General features: G+C 46.7%; 1 long non-coding RNA gene across 1 annotated transcript in view; it reads right to left on the bottom strand.

Moving 5' to 3' along the window:
• Positions 1–2,070: 2,070 nt before the first annotated feature.
• The window catches only part of LOC144691998 (uncharacterized), a 52,436-nt gene continuing 48,506 nt past the window's right edge, over positions 2,071–6,000 (bottom strand). Inside the window, exon 3 of the long non-coding RNA XR_013579250.1 lies at positions 2,071–2,195. This is a non-coding gene — a long non-coding RNA (uncharacterized LOC144691998). The remainder of the gene's footprint in view (positions 2,196–6,000) is intronic.

Here is a 6,000-nt window from a genome sequence, read left to right as displayed (position 1 = left end):
TGTCCAGTCCCTTCCCACCTACATCCGTGATTCCTCTGACATCTTGCGTCACATCAACAATTTCCAGTTCCCTGGCCCCAACCGCTTCCTCTTCACCATGGACGTCCAATCCCTCTACACCTCCATCCCCCACCAGGATGGTCTGAGGGCCCTTAGCTTCTTCCTTGAACAGAGGCCCGAACATTCCCCATCCACCACTACTCTCCTCCGTCTGGCTGAACTTGTTCTCACAATGAACAATTTCTCCTTTAACTCCTCTCACTTCCTCCAAATAAAAGGTGTGGCTATGGGTACCCGCATGGGCCCCAGCTATGCCTGTCTCTTTATGGGGTATGTTGAACATTCCTTGTTCCAGTCCTACTCCAGCCCCCTCCCACAACTCTTTCTCCGGTACATCGATGATTACTTCGGTGCGGCTTCTTGCTCTCGTCTGGACATGGAAAAATTTATTAATTTTGCTTCCAATCTCCACCCCTCCATCATTTTCACATGGTCCATCTCTGACACTTCCCTTCCCTTCCTTGACCTCTCTGTCTCAATTTCTGATGATAGACTGTCCACCAATATCCATTACAAGCCTACCGACTCCCACAGCTACCTCGACTACAGCTCCTCATACCCCGCTTCCTGTAAGGATTCCATCCCATTCTCTCAGTTCCTTCGCCTCCGTTGCATCTGTTCTGATGATGCTACCTTCAAAAACAGTTCCTCTGACATGTCCTCCTTCTTCCTTAACCGAGGTTTTCCACCCACGGTCGTTGACAGGGCCCTCAACCGTGTCCGGCCCAACTCCTGCGCATCCGCCCTCACGCCTTCTCCTCCTTCCCAGAAACATGATAGGGTCCCTCTTGTCCTCACTTATCACCCCACCAGCCTCTGCATTCAAAGGATCATCCTCTGCCATTTCCGCCAACTCCAGCATGATGCCACCACCAAACACATCTTCACTTCACCCCCCACCCGGCGGCGTTCCGTAGGGATTGTTCCCTCCGGGACACCCTGGTCCACTCCTCCATCACCCCCTACTCCTTAACCCCCACCTATGGCACCTCCCCATGCCCACGCAGAAGATGCAACACCTGCCCCTTCACTTCCTCTCTCCTCACCGTCCAAGGGCCCAAACATTCCTTTTCAAGTGAAGCAGCATTTCACTTGCATTTCCCCTAACTTAGTCTACTGCATTCGTTGCTCCCAATGCGGTTTCCTCTACATTGGAGAGACCAAACGCAAACTGAGCGACCGCTTTGCAGAACACCTGCGGTCTGTCCGCAAGAAAGACCCAAACCTCCCTGTCGCTTGCCATTTTGACACTCCACCCTGCTCTCTTGCCCACATGTCTGTCCTTGGCTTGCTGCATTGTTCCAGTGAAGCCCAACGCAAACTGGAGGAACAGCACCTCATCTTCCGACTAAACACTTTACAGCCTTCCGGGCTGAATATTGAATTCAACAACTTTAGATCTTAAACTCCCTCCCCCCATCCCCACCCCGTTTCTTCCCCCTCCCTTTTGTTTGTTTTTTTTCAATAATTTATATAGATTTTTCTTTTCCCACCTATTTCCATTATTTTTAAATCTACAACTGTAATACCTTGTCAGTCTTTCCACCCCACCCCCACTAGAGCTGTACTTTGAGTGTCCTGCCATCCATTCTTAATTAGCACATTTTCTTAGATAATATCACCACCTTCAACACCTCTTTGTTCCTTTTGTCTGTGACATCTTTTGATTATCTGCTCCTATCACTGCTTGCTTGTCCCTACAACCACCTCCCCCCACCCCCCTCAACTTCTCTCTCCCCCGCCCCCACCTTAAACCAGCTTATATTTCACCCCTTTCCTAACTATACTCAGTTTTGTTGAAGGGTCATGAGGACTCGAAACGTCAACTCTTTTCTTCTCCGCCGATGCTGCCAGACCTGCTGAGCTTTTCCAGGTAATTTTGTTTTTCTTTTGGATTTCCAGCATCCGCAGTAGTTTTTTGTTTTTATCACTGTAAAACTATTGTCGATTATTGTAAAAACCCACCTTGTTCACTAATGTTTTTTAGGGAAGGAAATCTGCCATCCTTATCTGGTTTGGCCTACATGTGACTTCAGAAATATGGTTGATTCCCTCTGAAATGACCTAGCAAGCAGCTTAGTTCAAGAGTATTTAGAGATGAAGTAAATGTTGGCCTTCCCAGCAATGCCCACATCCTATGAAACAATAAACAAATTTAAAAACTCCCCTTTCGGGGAATTTACAGACTCGCAGAATGTACCATTGCAGAAATAGTTTGTGGCAGAGAATTCCAGTTTCTAAATAAGGGAGGTGAGGAGTTCTACAGTTTTGAGGCCAAGAGAGGGAATAGATTTGAGTTTCTAACTTCTGTTTTAATTCTTCTTGCAATTAACTTAAAGTGTCCCACTGATACCATCTTGCAAAGCAGTGAAAGTAAGGTTTTTATCTCTGTGTTTAATTGACTGCCACCTTTCTTCAAGAAATGCCTTCCCTGAAGAAGTACTGCTCTGTTCTCCGACAGGATTTCCGCCTGTCTCTTCTGCCCTGTTCTGCCGAAGGGTCATGAGGACTCGAAACGTCAACTGTTTTCTTCTCCACTGATGCTGCCAGACCTGCTGAGTTTTTCCAGGTAATTCTGTTTTTGTTTTGGATTTCCAGCATCCGCAGTAGCTTTTAGCTTTTTGTTTTTATCTCAGTGAAAGTAAGGATGTGAATTGAAAAGCCCTTTGTTAATGACTATAGAATGTCCCAAGGCGTTTTACATTGAATGATGTGCTTCTGCACTGTAACCACTATTGTTGTGTAGGAAAGGTGGCAGTCAATTTACGCCTAACAGGTTTCTACAAACACCGATGTGATAGTGACCAGATTAACTGTTTTAGTTATGTTGGTTGAGGGTTGAATATTGACCTGCACGGCAGGGATAACTCCTGCACTTCTTTGATATTGTATCACAGGACCTGTTACATACATTTGAGAGACCAAACACGATTTAACGACTTATCTGAAAGAAGCAACCTGTACCTCGTTATCTAAGTACCAACCTTCATGACTTTTTAAATTTGAGACAAAGGTTATTAAATGATTTGGAAATAGTTCAGAGGAAGTTCACTCGACTGCTGCCTGGGATTTGGGGGTGGGGGGACCGGGTGGTGGAAGAGGATGGTTATTTTACGAGGAAAGGTTGGACAGGCTGTGCCTGTATCCATTGGAGTTTATGAGAATGAGAGGTGATCTTATTGAAACATAAAAGATTCTGAAGGGACTTGTCAGGGTAGATGCTGAGAGGATGTTTCCTCTAATGGGGGAGACTAGAACCAGTGGTCACAGTTTAAAAATAAGTGTTCTCCCATTTAAGATGGAGATGAGAAGATTTTTTTTTTTCCCTCAGAGGGTAGTGAGCCTTTGGAACTAACTTCCCTGGAGACCAGTGGAGGTTAGGTCACTGAATGTTTTTAAGGCAGAGGCAGGTAGATTCTTGACTATCAAGAGGGTCAAAGGTTACCTGGCGAGGGTGGTGATGGTGGAGGCAGAATATGGAGTTGAGGCCACAGTCAGATCAGCCTTGACCTTATTGAATGGTGGAGAAGGCTCAAGGGACCAAATGGTCTCCTCCTGTTCCTAATTCATATGTTTGTATGTTTGTTTGTATGTAAATTTGAGACCTAGTGCAGGATATCACCTAAATCAAAAAGGAAAGGCATGGCAAATTAGTAAGCAATAATTACACGATGCCAATTTGATTTGATTATGGAAAGGAGAGTCTGAGTTGGTGAGGAGTTCCACAGTTCTGAAATTGTTGGAATGGATGAGTTAGAGTAGGTTGTGGTGGCCTGTGATGAGGAAGTTCATTCCCCACCCATCTCCACTCCTGCATTATCCTTTCTCAAGAATTCCCATTTGTCATGGTACATCATAATGGGTTTCTTACTGAAGAGAGATGCCAGAGAAATGTCAAGTTATAATTTGTGTGTTTAGTTAAAATGTACCCCTACCCAAAGCTATGCATGGGCTATATAATACATTCAAAATCACCACATATGTTAATGAAGAATAATACAAAACAAAACTCCCTCCTTTGTCCAGAAGAAAAAAGAAACTCCACATCTCCCAAACATAAGGTTTGTTAACACTGAGAAAGCCAAAAGCATAGGAGCTAACTGCCTAGTTATGTATTTTAAAACATTTTGACAAACTTACATGTAAATCCTATTAGGAGGAAAGTTTTCCTCAAAAGCCAAAACAGTTGGACAAAAGCATCATTACTCAGTGCTTTCCAAGAACATGACACATGTTTGAACCTTGTTTAATGAAACTCCAGATATTTTTGTGATAACAGATCATTAAAACTAAAACCCCCTAAGGAGCAAAGCTCTCATACAGTCCTCACTGTTGAGTCGGAAAGATCATGGATTCGAGACCTATTCCAGAGACTTGGGGTGGAAACGTCCGTGCCCGCTGGCGTCGGGTGTGGTCGGCGGTGTGAGCGGGCAACGTGACAAGTAGGTCAAAAATCGGTTTCACGACATCGTGAAACCAGTTTGCGATCATTCGCACAGCCCGGGGAAGGTGGGCTGCGTTTGCTGCCATCAGATGTCGGGAGCCTCATCATAATATATCGGCATTTCAAGGCCAGCTGGCCTGAATAATCCATTCCCCCCTAACAGGATCATCCACCCACGTCAGTGTGCTAGCACGCCCACGTGTTTCACAACAGCATATACAAGGCGTGCACCTGGTGGGCTGCACTTTGAGAGGAACTCGGAGGTGAGGGCACAGTAATGTTGCACAGTGCTCGCCCGGGTCGCCTGCTGGGCTTCAAGGTTGAGGTGTATTGGAGGCATGAGTGCAAGGGCTGCCCTGCAGTTGAGGCAACTTGGGGGTGGGGGCAAGGGCTGCCCTACGGCTGAGGCAATGTGGGGGTGGGGGCAAGGGCTGCCTTGGTAGTGCACAAGTACATGCGGGGGTGAGATGGGGGGGTGGGAGTGGTGATATAGTGGTATTGTCACTGGACCAGCTTTCCAGAGACCCAGGGTAATGCTCTGGGGGCCCGGGATCAAATCCCATCACAACAGGTGGTGAAATTTGAATTCAATATTTTACCTTCATCATGCGGGCACACGCCTGACACGCTGGAAGGTAAAATGACAAGCGATGACATCGGGCGTGAGTCCCAACGTCACCTCGCACCGTGGCAATATTTCATTTGGCAGGCGCGTGCTGGAGTCAGCTGCTAGCCTGCTGATAATTGAAAGGCCGATTAATACCATTAACAAGGTCATTAAGTAACGGTTGGAGGGCAGGCGAAAAGGGCCAACCGGTCTTTACAAGCTATTACAAATTACACAAAAACTCCCTTTCGAAATTAAAAACATGTCCCGTCTCCTGTGAATCAGTCACATGGGGAGACATCTTTCATTGAATTTTTATTGCATTTAATAATTTTTTTCAAAAAGTGCTTCAATTTTCCTGAGGCAGCTCTGTGCCTCAGGGAGACTGAAGCGCTCTTTCTCTCGCATGCGCGAACTCCGCACTAAAGCCGACTCTCCCTCCTCCCCCCCCGCCCGCACAGGTAGCGCTGAGCGCTGCCGCTCGCAATCCACGCAGGGCGGGCCTTAATTGGCGTGAAATCGCGGCGCAGAGCCGATCATGGGGGGCAGTCGACTCCCCAATTGCCCTCGCTGAGCCCACCCGAAGTGGGAAAAATTCAGGCCCTGGAATGATAAGCCTGATGATGACCATGAACCATTGCCGATTTTCATAAAAACCCATCTGCTTCACTAATGTCAAGGAAGGAAATCTGCTGTCCTTACCTGGTCTGGTCTACATATGACTCCGCCCCACAGCAATGTGGTTGACTCTTAAATGCCCCCTGAACAAGGGCAATTAGGGATGGGCAATAAATGCTGGCCTAGCCAGCAATGCCCACATCCCATGAAAAAAAAGCTGCCATGCTTTAGGGAAATCTTATATCAAGTGACCAATCCTCTGCAGCTGAGA

The sequence above is a fragment of the Cetorhinus maximus genome, chromosome 16 (genome assembly GCF_964194155.1).
Source record: "Cetorhinus maximus chromosome 16, sCetMax3.hap1.1, whole genome shotgun sequence".
Classification (NCBI taxonomy): Eukaryota; Metazoa; Chordata; class Chondrichthyes; order Lamniformes; family Cetorhinidae; genus Cetorhinus; species Cetorhinus maximus.
The sequence above is the reverse complement of the archived record's forward strand: the minus strand, read 5'-3'. Positions and strand labels throughout refer to the sequence as shown.